The sequence below is a fragment of the Rhinopithecus roxellana genome, chromosome 20, assembly GCF_007565055.1.
Source record: "Rhinopithecus roxellana isolate Shanxi Qingling chromosome 20, ASM756505v1, whole genome shotgun sequence".
Classification (NCBI taxonomy): Eukaryota; Metazoa; Chordata; class Mammalia; order Primates; family Cercopithecidae; genus Rhinopithecus; species Rhinopithecus roxellana.
Genome location: NC_044568.1, coordinates 6,120,198 through 6,136,286, shown reverse-complemented (window position 1 = coordinate 6,136,286; position 16,089 = coordinate 6,120,198). Strand labels below are relative to the sequence as shown.

The 16,089-nt window shown below is 50.9% G+C and overlaps 1 protein-coding gene across 1 annotated transcript in view; it reads right to left on the bottom strand.

The window, feature by feature from the left end:
• The window catches only part of CDIP1 (cell death inducing p53 target 1), a 28,906-nt gene extending 19,035 nt beyond the window's left edge, over positions 1-9,871 (bottom strand). Inside the window, 1 exon segment of the mRNA XM_010353911.2 lies at positions 9,715-9,871. The gene's annotated coding sequence lies outside the window, so the exon portion shown is untranslated.
• Between the last annotated feature and the right edge of the window lie 6,218 nt (positions 9,872-16,089).

Here is a 16,089-nt window from a genome sequence, read left to right as displayed (position 1 = left end):
CTGCCTCCCAGGCAGATCGCTGCTCAAGAGCTTGTTCCTGCATGTCCTGGCAGAGAAAATGAAGGAAGCACAGACAGGAGAGGAAATGCAGAGCAAAAGGAAAAAAACAGACACAGAACAACCACAAGTGAATAAACAAGTCATCTGCACCTGTCCCACAGGCAGGGCTTGGTAACTACAAGGCTAATTTTAGAAACAGCATCAACCTAAAGAACCATCACTTAAGCGCTCAAAATGGAGCCCTTAAACAAAATCCTTCCGTCTGCCTGTATCGAGCAGACACAAAATGGACAGTCTTGGGTTGACTCTGTTCAACCAGCTGTCTACTGGGTGAGATCAAGACACAGCATTGCAATCTACAAAAAAGCACCAAGCAGGTAAGTGCAGTCAAGACATGTGGCCACTCACAGTCACCCAGGTGGAAGAGTCTTAATTCAGACACAAATGTCTCCTGGCCCTCCTTAGCCAGGGAGCTGGGCTCTGCCTGCGGCCAGGCCTTGCCTGAGTCCCCCTATTCCGTGGGTCGGGGTGGGATGTGGAAAAGCAAACCTCTAGGCTTTCTTCTTCCAAATGTGTCAGTCACCATACATACCTATACACAAGAGCTCCCCTTCCAGCAATTTTCCCTCAGAACAGTGAGGAGAGTGGCTCATCCCTGCGACATTTAGGTTTCTCATGTTACAGGGCATTCTTTCAATTATTTTGAAGACAGTTCTGCTGGGTGAAGAAAGTGCTCTAGGAACTGAGAGTGGGAATCTAATTTGTATTTTATACTACATTAGATGCAACAGTGTATTTTGCGTATAGAAATTTAACTAAGTTCCTATCACTCTTAGTTGGCATCTGACCCTAAGAATTCACTCATACTGGCTGGGTGTGAAACAAACTGAATTAGTAGTATACACTGCATTATATGAAATAGTATATAGGCTGGGTGCAGTGGCTCACGCCTGTAATCCCAGCACTTTGGGAGGCTGAGGCGGGCGGATCACTTGAGGTCAGGAGTTCGAAACCAGCCTGACCAACATGGAGAAACCCCATCTCTACTAAAAATACAAAATTAGCCGAGTGTGGTGGCACATGCCTGTAATCCCAGCTAATCGGGAGGCTGAGGCAGGAGAATCACTTGAATCTAGGAGGCGGAGGTTGTGGTGAGCTGAGATGGCGCCAGTACATTCCAGCCTGGGTGACAAAGTGATACTCCGTCTCAAAAAGCAAAACAAGACAAAAAAAAAAACAAAAGGCCAGGCGCGGTGGCTCACGCCTGTAATCCCAGCACTTTGGGAGGCCAAGGTGGGCGGATCATGAGGTCAGGAGATAGAGACCATCTTGGCTAACACGGTGAAACCCCGTCTCCACTAAAAATACAAAAAAATTAGCTGGGCGTGGTGGTTGGCGCCTGTAGTCCCAGCTACTCAGGAGGCTGAGGCAGGAGAATGGTGTGAACCCAGGAGGTGGAGCTTGCAATAAGCAAAGATCCCACCACTGTACTCCAGCCAGGACGAGAGAGCAAGACTACATCTCACAAAAAAGAAAAAAAAAAATCCCAGCACTTTGGGAAATCAAGGCAGGAGGATCGCTTGAGACCAGGAGTTCAAAGCTGCAGTGAACTATGATTGTGCCACTGAACTCCACCTGGGCAACAGATTAAGACTGCCAGAAAGAAAAGAAAAAAAAAAAAAAAGAAAAGAAAAGCAAAGCAAAGAAAAGAAAAAGGCCGGGCGCGGTGGCTCAAGCCTGTAATCCCAGCACTTTGGGAGGCCGAGACGGGCGAATCACGAGGTCAGGAGATCGAGACTATCCTGGCTAACACGGTGAAACCTCGTCTCTACTAAAAGAATATAAAAAACTAGCCAGGCGAGGTGGCGGATGCCTGTAGTCCCAGCTACTCGGGAGGCTGAGGCAGGAGAATGGTGTAAACCCGGGAGGCGGAGCTTGCAGTGAGCTGAGATCCAGCCACTGCACTCCAGCCTGGGCGACAGAGCGAGACTCCGTCTCAAAAAAAAAAAAAAAGAAAGAAAAGAAATAGTACGTAGAAGTTTATGAGGTTGGTACAAAAGTAATTGCAGTTTTTGCCTAAGTTCCTGTAACTTGAAGTCACATCTAGCCCTGAGTTCACTCATGCTGACTGGGACAGAAGACTTATTCTGGAGGCTTGGGAAAACAGGAACCCACGTCATGATTGGGATTGCCATCTGCTTGGCCATGTATATATTTCTCTATGACTCAGACATCAGAGACCAGGTTGGAGTGCAGTGGCGTGATCTTGGCTCACTGCAACCTCCACCTCCCAGGTTCATGCAATTCTCGTGCCTCAGCCTCCACGCCCAGCTAGTTTTTTGTATTTTTAGTAGAGACGGGGTTTCACCGTGTTAGCCAGGATGATCTCGATCTCCTGACCTCCTGATCCACCTGCCTCGGCCTCCCAAAGTGCTGGGATTACAGGTGTGAGTCACCGCACCCAGTCTTCTTATTTGTATTTTCAGAGATGGGGTTTCGCCATGTTCGCCACAGTCTCAAACTCCTGGCCTCAAGTGATCCTTCTTCCTTGGCCTCCCAAAGTGCTAGGACTATAGGCGTGAGTGACTGCACCTGGCCAGAGACCACCTTTTGGAGGTTGAAAGGCCATCAGAGATGAATGAGTCCAAGTCTAAGCTGCCATTCATTTCTGTCTTAAATGTTTACTAAGCACCCATGGAAGACAGGTGCCCTGTGAAGTGCTGGAGGACAGTGGGCGAGCAAGCAGTGGCACAGACTTGGGAGCGCTCTCCGAGGAGAGAAGTGGCTGCCCCAGGTGCCTGCAGATGACAGAGCCAAGACAGGACCTTGGCTGTCCTGACTCTTTCTCCTTCCACATCACTGTCAGCCCTCTTTCTTTTCTCACATATTCTCCAAAAACGGTTTTCAAAATACACTTGAGTGGGATCTCACACTCCCGATTAAGTGCTTCACAAGCTGCAGCTCATATGGAATTCCATCACATGCGTTCTATTTACACAGATTTCATGGTACCCAGGACAAAAAGCTGAAGTGACGCTGCCCAGTCCCCTGCTTTCCCTGAGGAGGGAAATGGGACACAGAACTTGCTATTTCCTCAGGGCTGCGGCCCCTCCGGGCCTCTGGCAGTGGGAGTGCCTCTGAGCTAATAGGCAATTCAAGGACTTTAGAGGACAGTTTAACTAATGAGGTCTTTGCTCTGCTAGTTGACTGTAGAACCGAACCCACTGAATGTGTACTGAAGAATTCAACCCTGCATGCAAAACAGCACCCCCAACACTCAGGGAACGACAGGGCACATGCAGACCATGGTCCCTGCATCTTGGCTCTTAGGAAGATGAGACGGCTGAAATGCAGGCACGCTATATCATTTTATTCAACCAGTAAGTATGGACCGCACACTATGTGTGAGGCATTTCCTAGGCACTGAAGATGGCAGATCAATGTCTGTCTTAACGGCATGCACCTTCAGTGGGGGGTTGACTGGAGGGCATAAAATACAGAAATAAAACATCGGGCCCGGCACAGAACAAAACGTGGCATGGAGGAAGGAAGATCAAGGAAGGGGTTGCCGCAGGGCTGCAGTTCTCACCAAGGACAGCTCCACTGAGCAGGGAACACTCCTTGTATTGGAGGATGGGTGGGCCAGGTCCTCTGGCCACAACAGGATGCCCACTTTTACCTGATAAGCTGAGAGGCTTGTAGAGAGCTTGGGAAATCATGTCGCCCTGCAATTCTCCATTTTCTGTGTTCACCTGCGATGCTAATCCAGTCCTCCAAAGTTCTGACATCAAGTAGGTGGCTCCTAGAGCTGAGGACCCGGAGAGCACTTGGCCACCACCTTCAGCAGGTATAGTTCCTTTTTGGCCAGTTTTACTGGGGCCACAGAGAAACGTGTAATGGTGTGGCCACTCTCCCTGCAAAGCAGCTAAACACACACCACAAAACCTGAGCTTGACCATGCTGGGGACAGAAACTAAGGCCTGAGGTCAGGTGACACAGAATGCCTGGGGAATCCGAGACCTGAGAAGTGCTCACTTGAGGCCTTCACCCCTGAACAGGGCAGGACTCTTCAGGTTCAAGGATGAAGCCGTTTCACTCAGCAGAGCCATCACCATCCAAGTTCCTTTCTCTCTTTTGTTTAAGTGACTACCTGTTTGAAAAGACTCATCAGATGCTCCATAGAGGTCACTCACCTTGTTGTCCCTGCCCTCAGGGAGCTGCAGATCCACCTGGCAAGACAAGTGACACTTGAGAAGAACTTATAAAAAATACAGGGGCAAGCCCAGCAGGAGCTGTTGCCTCTGTGACAGCAAGTGCTCCAGCAGAGAAAAGGGGAGGCCTGTCAGGGGCTTCAAAGCTCTACAGGGAGGTGGTCAGGGAGTTCTAGGTCTAGGGCAAGAGAGTCATTCATAACATGTAGAATTAGAAAGTTGTGATCAGGGCCATCTTCCAGTCAGACCCATAGCTCCTGGAGGGCAGGGTCAGGGCTTGGGGCCAGTTTCTCCAGGGCACCAGGCAGCCTGTGAAACATGGGTGAGTGGGTGGATGGGCCGCAGCTTGGCTGCCACTCCAGGCAGGAACTCTGCTCTCCAGCCAGCGGACCCTTCTGTTCACTTCACTCCCATTGCCAAGCTGGATGGCTGAGAGGCGCTCCAGACCTTTCTCGTCCCCTTAAACCATGACCAGTCAGCAAGTCCCACTAACTCCATGGTTCAAAGGCCCTCAGATCCACTATCTCATCTAACAGTTAAGGGTGACAGGGAAGAGTCTGGACTTGGACCATATCCCAGATCTACCATGACCCCACCGGATCGTAACTCACACTCCTCCAAACGATCTCGTGCCCCCACCCTTCCCAAGCCCACCCCTGTACTCTTTCCCTGGCCTCCCAACACGCCCACACCCCACTTCCCTGCAAACGTGGGCCTTCCTGAGGATTCCCCTGCCAAGGGATTCTCTGTCCCTTGTCTTATCTCCCCTCAAGAATCCTGGGACTCTCCCACTCGTATCGTTGGGCTCTGCTTGGCACCTGGTCCATGTGTGTTGAAGAAATGAGTGCAGAGGTTTGGGGTTAACCTAAGTGGACCTCCTGTGCCATTCTTTTTTTGTTTGTTTTGAAACAGTCTCTCACTCTGTCGCCCAGGCTGGACTGCAGTGGTGCGATCTCGGCTCACTACAACCCCCAACTCCCAGGTTCAAGCAATTCTCCTGCCTCAGTCTCCTGAGTAGCTGGGACTACAGGCACCTGCCACCACGCCTGGCTAATTTTTTTTTTTAGTAAAGGCAGCGTTTCACCATGTTGGCCAGGCTGGTCTCAAACTCCTGACCTCAAATGATCCACCCACCTCGGCCTCCCAAAGTGCTGGGATTACAGGCGTGAGCCACCGCACCCGACCCCTCCTGTGCCATTCTTAACCCAAAGGCCACTGCCCAGGGCGACAACACAGCCGCAGCCGAGACGGACTCCACTGCCTCCTCAGGAAAGTACTTATGTTCATAGCCAAAAATCCAGACAGGAAAAAACACCATTTCTTGAATTCCAGTCAACTTCGTGACGCAGTAATCACAATGGGGCCAGGAGAGCCCACGTCTCCCTCAGCTGCTCTCCCGCCACCCCTGCTGTTTCAGGGCCAGCCGTGGGCCCTTCTCTGCCATTATTTGGCAACCATGGGCAAGTCACTTAGACATTCTGGCTGCTGCCTCAGCTGGCAAAGTCCTGCAGTGCTGCCACCTCCCTGGCTGACAGGTGAGAACAAAGCATGTTCATAGGGCTGTACTCTGCAAAGAACCCCATTTCCTCCTGCTTCCCCAGCCTGTGAGGCCGCTGTTTCCATGTTGTTTTTTTTTTTGTTTGTTTGTTTGTGTTTGTTTTTTTCAGATAGAGTCTTGCTCTGTCAAGCTGGAGTGCAGTGGCACAATCTCGGCTCACTGTAACCTCCACCTACCAGGTTCAAGTGATTCTCCTGCCTCAGCCTCCGGAGTAGCTGGGATTACAGGCATGCACCACCATGCCCGGCTAATTTTGTATTTTTAGAGAGACAGCGTTTCTCCATGTTGGTCAGGCTGGTCTCAAACTCCCAACCTCAGGTGATCCACCCCCATTGGCCTCCCAAAGTGTTGGGATTACAGGCGTGAGCCACGGCACCCAGCCTGCATGTTAACCAGAATTGCAACAACCAAGCTCGCTTTCTTCCTGAAGTAACACGGGTTGGAATTCTCCCTAAACCCTCCCAAGGCAACTCTAGCACCCTTCTCTACCTACTTCCACCTACCTGCCTTGTTCTCTTTTCCTTCTTGGGGGAAATACCCAGACACTGGGACTAGATCTAAATTGAGACTTAATTAGCATTGATTGAACAATTACATCTCAGGAAGACCCCCAAGTGTTCACTGAACCCCGTTACACCTCCTTGCAGTAAGAATCGATGGTACTGGATCAATGTACAGACCAAGCCAGGTCTCACCCACAAATCAGGAGCACTGAAAAGGTGACAAGAAATGTTTTCTAGAAAAATGATACAGTATTACCAAAAATACATCACAACTACTTTCAAGGGAAGAATCAGAATGCTGCTGGACCCTGTCACCCTGCACTGCAGGCTTTGTATTGGTTTTGCTTTGTCTGCCATCAGGGGACCTTCATTTCTTCAGCACTAACAGCAGATGCAGGCCTTCCTGTGGCCTGGGTGCTGCTCTTCACCTATCACAGATGCGGTGAGCAAGGCCTGTCTGTCACACAGCTTCAATATGACGGAGAGGTCTCCACACCTAGGCAGCCCTGGTCCCAGGACACCACCACTGTCACCAGACCACTACCTGATGACTCACAGAGTAGGAGAAGTGGTGATCAGGGCCATCAGGCTCACGGGTTCAGGAGCCGCCAAACCAGTGTCTCCCAGAGTGGACAGCCCTCTGGGCATGGGGAGGTTCTGGCACAGGCCCTAGGCACCCCCACCTCTGCTGCACTGTGTTACAATGTAGCCTCTACCACCTCCCACAGAGACTGTGGCTGGGAGACTCCTGACTAGGCAGAGACAGAAACAAACTTTTTGTGGGATCCTAGAAAGGAGCACATTTCCATTTTCAGTAATCTATTTCCAAGTCCCCTCGTGGGGGAAAGGGAACCTGCTGTCACCACTGCCAGCCTGGCTCACTCTCTCCATCCTCCCCATGGAGCACCAAGGTCCTCTGCAGAGCTCTCCCTGCCTGCCACCTTCTCACCAGCACGTGACATGCTATAAAATGCCACAACTGGCTGGACGCGGTGGCTCAAGCCTGTAATCCCAGCACTTTGGGAGGCCGAGACGGGCGGATCACGAGGTCAGGAGATCGAGAGCATCCTGGCTAACACGGTGAAACCCCATCTCTACCAAAAACTACAAAAAAAAACTAGCCAGGCGAGGTGACGGGTGCCTGTAGTCCCAGCTACCCGGGAGGCTGAGGCAGGAGAATGGCGTGAACCTGGGAGGCGGAGCTTGCAGTGAGCTGAGATCCGGCCACAGCACTCCAGCTTGGGTGACAGAGCGAGACTCCGTCTCAAAAAAAAAAAAAAAAAAAATGCCACAACTTTAACCGCCACATTTTCATGTCCTCTTATGAGTAAAAACATGTCCTTGCCCTTGGAACCACGTTCCTCAAAGTGGAGACAAATTTGCACAGTGCGTCTCTTTTCTTTCCCACTCAGGCAGCTGAGTAGGGTTAAGGGCTGGCGTTTGTGGCTAAGGAACAAAGTACCTGGGCCCAAGGGTCTCAAAGCCATGGCCTCCAGTGCATCAACACCATGAGCTCAATTGCACTACACAGCCCAGTTCTCCTAGAGCTTAGAAAACACACACTGAACTGGTAGGTTCAACACGGACACGCTTACAGTGTAATGAGCCGACACGGAGCTGCAAGCTGATGACTAGCTTCAATTACTGCCAACGTGATCTGCTGGAGCAAGCTGGCCTTTGGGACGCATTCCGTTAGCTACTTCTCAAAACAATTTTGTTCCCTGAAGTATTACTTTACATCACACAGTCAATGTTCTGCTCTTATGGTGATTCTAGAACCATGGCTGGCTGCTTTTAAATCCTTGTAAAGTCGGGCACAGTAGCTCCTGCCTGTAATCCCAGCACTTTGGGAGGGTGAGGCGAGAGGATCACCTGAGCCCAGGAGTTAGAGACCCGCTGGGCAAAATAATGACACGCCATCTCTACAAAAAAATAAAAAGTTAGTCGACCATGGTGGCACGTGCCTGTAGTTCCAGGTACTCAGGAGGATCGCTGGAGCCCAGGAGTTCCAGGATGCAGTGAATGTGACAGCACCGCTGCACTCTAGCCTGGGCCACAGAACAAGACCCTGGCTTTAAATAAATGAATCCTTTTAAGAGAACCTGTAAAGCTCTTCCCTGGTCCTCCCCTCCTGTGGAAAACCTCCAAACTCCTTCAAATTCTCAAGGGTGAGAGAAGGATTTCTAAACACCCAGGGCTTCCATTAAGGTAAAAACCATTCAGAAGATTAAGAAATCAAACCCAATAAACAATTCTAAGACTCTAATTAATGATATGCATGCTTATTTGGGAGGGAAAGGCACTGATATCTGCAACTTACTTTGACACAAAAAACAAGAGGGACTACTGGGTGGACAGATATGTGATGAAATACAATAAAATGTTAACTCTACATTCTAGGGGGCGGTCTGTGGGTGTTCACAACTTTTATATGTTTCACGTTTTTCATAAATGAATGTGTAGAGGGGGAGTCTTCTGACACTGGCAAATGACTGGGCATAACCTTTCCGATTAAGGGCAGAGGGCAAGGCAGAGCTGGCACGCCTCCCTCCACCCAGTTCTACCTAGATCGGCCCCAAGGAAAGCAGCAAAGAACCCAGGAGAGCAGTCACCTGCCCAGGCACCGCCCTGCCCAGCATCAGGCTCCAGAATACAGAAGAAACTGGCAGAAACGCTACGGAACGTCCCTGCCTCGGGCCCGCCATCCTCCTCACTGGGACAGGTTCTCAGCCCCAGCTGCGCCCGGGAATGATCTGGGGAGCCTACTAAATGCAGATTCCCGGGCCGCGCGCCGGAACTACAGAATCGCAACACCTGGGGTGGGGCCCAGGAATCTGCCCGTTTCCCAAGAGTCCCCGGTGGTTCTGACGCAGATCTTGAACCCACCTTTGCAGGAACTCACAGCCGCTCGCCCCACCTCACCTAACACCTGTTGAGAAGCCCCCCAGGAACTCGCTAAGCCAAGGTCCTCGAAGGCGCGACTCCTAGCCCAAACCCAGGCCAGGCCGTCGCCATCTCCGCGGGGGATGCGCGGCCGAGCGCCACATCCCGACTCCACACGTCGGCGATACGGGCGCGGGTGCAGGACGCTGTTGGGCTCCCGGACGGCCAAGGTCACCCGCTGGGCTCGGCAGGGGCTGGCTCCGCCACGGGGCTCCTCCCCGACCCTCTTTCCTTGAGAAAACAACTCCCGCCCCTCCCCTCCCCGTCTCGCACTGCAAGACGGAGTTGGCAATTTCCACAACCTTCCCTGACAGAAAACCGTGCGGGCGAGCAGGCTGCCATTCCAGGCGCACAACCCCGCGGCACACAGCCGGGCGCCCGCCGGGCCCAGCCACCGCAGCGTCTTCGACATCCCCAGGGCCGCGCTAGCTCTCGGCAGCGCCCTGAGGAGAGGTACGGGCCCCGCCATGCCGCGCCCCAACCGCCGGCCCTGCTTTACCTCCAGAAGCCCGGTGCCCGAAGCCAGCCGAACGCTGAAAGGTGCCTGGGTCCCGACAGGAGCCGGGAGAGTACAAGACCCTCAGCCCCGCGGGGCTTTGCGCGCACAACGAACCCCCCCCCGCCCTAGCCCCACCGCCCAGAGGCTTCTAGGACTTGTAGTCCGCCCGGTCGACCCCCAGCGCGCTCGGAGACTGGGGACTACGGTGCCCAGCATGCACCGCGCAGGCGCCGCGGGCCGGGGCGGGGAGGGGTCGCCACAATCCGAGGTCACGCCCCGACCTGAGGGGCTCGGCGCCCAGACCGTTCCCCCGGGGAGGAGGGCTCCCGCGGGAAGCCGTCTCTGAATGCGTCCCGGCGACTCACCGTCCCCGCAGCCCTGGGGCTGCGGCCGCAGCGGCAGGACCGAACGCCTCGGCAGCTGGCAGTCGCACTTCTGTCACAAGGAGGCGGGTAGACTTTGGACCAGGGCCGAGGCCCGGGGCGTCACAGCGGGGGGCGGGGTCTCTGGAGGCACGTGATGCGCCGTGGTTACGTCAGTGGGAGGGAAGGCGATTTGGCGTGGAGCAGGGGCTGAGCACGTGGGATGTTCCGGGCCTGTTTGCTCGGTGCATACGAGGCTGGAGAACAGGGAAGGAACCCTCCCTGTGAGCGCCTCTTTTTCACCCATGCCAGCAACAGGGCATCTTCCTCCAGGGCTGCATTTTTTTCCTTTATGCGACTAATATTTATTGAGTTTGGGAGGTGCATTACGTAAAACCTTGAACCACACACTGTCCCTGCGCTTGAAACTGCCTTTGCAAAAATTACAACGTAAAATTATGACAGTGAAAAAGAACTAAGCTAACCCACTCCATTTTGCTTCTAACCTCCAGGTTGTCCTTGTTCATTCCTAGGCATAGGCGGAACTAACTTTAGGAGCAACTTATAGTTTAATATTGAAACAAAGATAGTAACAGCCCTTTCCCAAAACAAACCCCCTTCTTGCCTGAGACCCAGGTTTCCTTTGTAAGACTAACATTAGCTACAAAGTTAGAAATTATGGCTTAGGGCCCAGCTCAGTGGCTCACGCCTGTAATCCCAGCGCTTTGGAAGGCTGACAGAGGTGAATCACTTGAGGTCAGGAGTTGGAGACCAGCCTGGCCAACATGGTGAAACCCTGTCTCTATTTAAAAATACAAAAATTAGGGCCGGGCGCGGTGGCTCAAGCCTGTAATCCCAGCACTTTGGGAGGCCGAGACGGGCGGATCACGAGGTCAGGAGATCGAGACCATCCTGGCTAACACCGTGAAACCCCGTCTCTACTAAAAAATACAAAAAAAAAAAAACTAGCTGGGCGAGGTGGCGGGCGCCTGTAGTCCCAGCTACTCGGGAGGCTGAGGCAGGAGAATGGCGTAAACCCGGGAGGCGGAGCTTGCAGTGAGCTGAGATCCGGCCACTGCACTCCAGCCTGGGTGACAGAGCAAGACTCCGTCTCAAAAAAAAAAAAAAAAATACAAAAATTAGCTGGGTATGGTGGCACGCACCTGTAATCCCAACGATTAGGGAGACTGAAGCCCAAGAATTGCTTGAATCCAGGAGACGGAGGTTGCAGTGAGCTGATATTATGCCTCTGCACTCCAGCCTGAGCGACAGACTGAGACTCCATCTCAAAAAAATAAAAAAGAAAAGAAAAGAAAGAAAGAAATTACGGTTTAGGAGTCATGCACCCAGAGGCCACAAGATTCTGAAACTCCCCAGTTGATCCTAGGTGTAATATCACTATTGTAAAACCTAAGATTGGTACTTTTAGGTATTTTTCTGACCCTACATGCTGATGCACCAGCCAAGGCCACCCAGACCTGTAATCTGACTCAACCAGTTCTTGCATCCTTCAACACCTTGTGATTTCATCTCCCACCCCACCAATCAGCACTCACTGCTCCTTGGCAGCTTATCTGCCAAATTACCCTTTAAAAACTCTAGGCTCTGAATTTTCAGGGAGACTGATTTGAGTAATACAAGTTTGGTCTCCCATTCAGCCAGCCCTGTGTGGATTAAACTCTCTCTCTCTGTTGCAGTTCCCCTGTCTTGATACGTTGGCTCTATCTGGGCAGCCAGGAAGATGAACCCACTGGGTGGCTACTTGCTCAGGCACTTCCTTTCTTACAGACAGTATACAAGGAAACCACAAAATGCCCAGAACTGTGAAGGAGAGGAAGGGATGCCCTAAGAGAGTTACAGGGTGGGGCCTCTAGACAGGGAGGTTAGAAAAGGCCTCTCAGAGAAGGTTATGCTGAGGCAGGGGCATGAAATTGAAAAGACATTCTATTCTGGAAGGGCATTCCAGAAGGAGGGATTGCGTTGGGTGAGAGAGTCAGCAAGGTGAGGATGTCAGTGGGGCAGGCTGGATCCAAATCATGTTGAGATTTGTAGGTCATTTTAAGAACTCTGGCCAGGCATGGTGGCTCACACCTGTAATCCCAGCACTTTGGGAGGCCAAGACAGGCGGATCACTTGAGGTCAGGAGTTCGAGACCAGCCTCACCAACATGGTGAAACCCCTCTCTACTAAAAATACAAAAATTAGCCGGGCCCACGTGCCTGTAATCCCAGCTACTCTGGAGGCTGAGGCAGGAGAATTGCTTGAACCTAGGAGGCAGAGGTTGCAATGAGCCAAGATCACACCACTACTCTCCAGCCTGGGAAACAGAGCAAGACTGTCTCAAAACAAAACTCTGGATTCTTCTTTCTTTTTTTGAGATGGGATCTTGATCTGACACCCAGGCTGGAGTACAGTGGCGTGATCATAGCTCACTATGACTGTGAACTCCTAGGCTCAAGCAGTCCTCCCGCCTCAACCTCCCGAGTAGCTCGGGCTACAGGCATAAGCCACCATACCTGGCTGGAGTTTGGATTCTATTGCAAGTGGAATTTAAAGTCCTCGAAGAGTGTTAAGCAGTAGAGTTACAATCAATCTTCATTATTTACGGGTTTTGTGTTTGCAAATTTGCCTACTCACTAACATTTATTTCTAATCCCAAAATCAATACTTGTGGTGCTTTCTCATTCATTCGTGGACATAACGATCCTGCACATTGTCCGCCGAGGTCAAATAAGGCAACACTGGCCTGGCATGGTGGCACTCGCCTTCCGTCCCAGCCACTCGGGAGGCTGAGGTGGGAGAATCACTTCAGCCCAGCAGGTCGGGACTGCTGTGAGCTGGGATTGTGCCATTGCACTCCAGCCTGGGCAACAGAGCGAGACCCTGTCTCTAAAAATGACAGGGCAGCGCTGCCTACAGGTCTCCTTTTTGCTCTATTTAGTATCATCTTTTTCTCATTTTTACGCTTTTAGTTGGTGATTCTGCCGTTTCACATGTCCCTCAGTGTTGTGCAGAAGTGCTGTCCAGCATTCCTAAGTGTGAGAAGGTGGTGATGTGCCTTATAGAAAGAACAGTTGTGCTCAGATAGCTTGGTGCAGGCAACTGAGTTCAATTGCCCTGAATCAACAATATATATTAACTAAGTTGCCTTTAAACAGAAGCACCCAGAAAACAAGGTTATGTATTGATTGGTTGACAAAAATGTTGTGTCCACAGGCTCACAGGAACCTAGGTTGTTCCCCCAGAAGCAGTGGTTCAGTATTTGCTTAATTCAGTGTCTGTGGCAACTTACATGATTCGATTGACATTTCACAGGATCATCTGACTACGGTGTGCAGAATGGTTTAAACCAAGAGAGGCAAATAGAAGGCTGGGAGACCAGCACACGTGTCATTCAGAAATGTCCAGGCTGGGCACTGTGGCTCACACCTGTAATCCCAACATTTTGGAAGGTGGAGTTCAAGAGTTTGAGACCAGCCTTAGCAACATAGTGAGTCTCCCATCTCTACAAAAAAATTTATAAAATTAGAAAATTAGCCAGCTGTGATGGTTCACGCCCATAGTCCCACCTACTTGGGAGGCTGAGGCAGGAGGATCACTTGAGCCCAGGAGTTTGAGACTGCAGTGAGCAAGAATTGTGCCACTGCACTCCAGCCTGAGCAACAGAGTGAGACTCAGTCTCTAAAAAAAATAAAATAAAAATTTAAAAATAATTTCTCAGTAACCACATTAAAAGTATAGAAAGAGACAGGTTGAAATTAATTTTAGTAATAAATTTAACTCAATATATGCAAACTATTGTTTGACTAGTCAACATAAAAAATTATCAGCCGAGTCGCTGACGCCTGTAATCCCAGCACTTTGGGAGGCCGAGGCCGGCGGATCACCTGAGGTCAGGAGTTCAAGACCAGCCTGGCCAACACAGTGAAACCCTGTCTCTACTAAAAATACAAAAAATTAGCTTGACATAGTGGCAGGTGCCTGTAATCCCAGCTAGTCGGGAGGCTGAGGCAGGAGAGTCACTTGAACTAGGAGGCAGAGGTTGCAGTGAGCCAAGATCATACCACTGCTCTCCAGCCTAGGCGACGTGCGAAACTTTGTCTCAAAAAAAAAAAAAATTATGAGTGATATATTTTACCCTTTTTTCACACTAAGTTTTTGAAATGCAGTGTGTACTTTACAGGACATCTCATTTTGGAGCAGTCACATTTCAGGGGCTCAGTAGCCACATGTGGCTTGTGGCTACTGTATTGGATAGCACAGATCTAGAATATTTATTCATTTACTCATTTGACCAAGCAAGGTCCTGTTCTAGGCCTGGAAATATACAACATGGAATAAAGCCCAATCTCCGTCCTCAAAGCGCACACAGTCCAGCGCAGGAGACTCACATAGTAGCTTATGTTCAACATGTCAAAACAGAGTGCTTTGAGCGTTCAGGAGAGGGAGTGCCCGAACAAGGAAGTCTTCAGAGAGGAGGGCATTTAGGTTGGGACTTGAAGGATGTGTAGAATTCCCCAGGTGAAAGAAGTAGGGAAGGGCACTCCAAGCAGTGAGATCTGCCAATGCAAAGTTGCAGAGAAATGAAACGCAGAGCGTGTGGGGAAATGCAAGCAGGTCTATACGGCTGGATGGTAGGATAGGAAAGGGGAGGGCAGAGGGTGAGGAAAGATGAGAGCCTTATAGACCCGTCTATGGAATTTAGACTGTATCCTGTTGGGTAGGTAGTGGGTGATGTAATGTTGAGAATTTTGGGCTGAGTGGTGTGACTGGATTCATGTTTTATTTTAATTTATTTATTTATATTAAAATAGAGACAGGGTCTCACTAGGTTGCCAGGCTGGTCTTGAACTCCTGGACTCAAGTGATCCTCTCACCTTGGCCACCCAAAGTGCTGGGATTGCAGGCATGAGCCACCATACCCAGCCATGATCTGTGTTTTTTTTTTTTATCTTTGTTTTTATTTATTTTTATTTTGAGACAGAGATTGCAGTGGTGCGATCTTGGCTCACTGCAGCCTCTGCCTCTTGGCAAGCGATTCTTCTGCCTCAGCCTCTCAAGTAGTTGGAATTACAGGCGCGCACCATCACAACTGGCTAATTTTTGTATTTTTAGTAGAGACAGGGTTTCGCCACATTGGCCAGGCTGGTCTTGAATTCCTGACTTCAAGTGATCCTCCTACCTAGGCCTCCCAAAGTGCTGGGATTACAGGTGTGAGCCACCGCGCCCAGCCAGGATACGTGTTTTAGACAAATCATTCTGACAGTGTGGAGGGGGTGGAAATTTGAGACAGGAGGGCCCATTGGGAAGGGAAGGGGCTCTAGGATGGATCCAGAGGAAGGACCTATGGAAACTAAGAGGAGGGTCACAGAAGGGGGAGGGCCTAGGGTAGGTAAAGGGGTGGTCCCAAGTGTCCCATGCAGTAAAAGTCAAGTAGAACAGTCAACGTGAACATTACCGTGCTCGGCACCGGGTGAAAACTTGCTGATCTCTGGAGCCCACGGAGTAGTGGAGGGTTTGAGAGCCAGTGAGAGCCGGAAATGGAGTGAGCTGGAACGGGGTTCAAGTCTTAGGCCACACCACTTCACACCCTCTCCAAAATATTTCGTTTCTCTGGCTGGACGCAATGGCTCACTCCTGTAATCCAAGAACTTTGGGAGGCCAAGGCAGGCAGATCACTTGAGCATAGGAGTTTGAGAACAACCTGGGCAACATGGCGAAACCCCGTATCTACAAAAAATGCAAAAATATTAGCTGGGTGTGGTGCACGTGCCTGTGGTCCCAATTACTCCAGAGACTGAGGTGGGAGGATCACTTAAGACCAGGAGGCAGGAGTTGCAATGAGCCTGGTGACCACACCGCTGCACTCCAGCCTGGGTGACAGAGCCCTACCCTATCTAAAAAGTAGGTATATGTAATTGTTCTAACTATCAAATGGGGGTAAACCTAATACCAATTTCATGGGGCTGTTGCAAGGATGGGATGGCTGAATGCATTTAGGTCGCTGCTCATA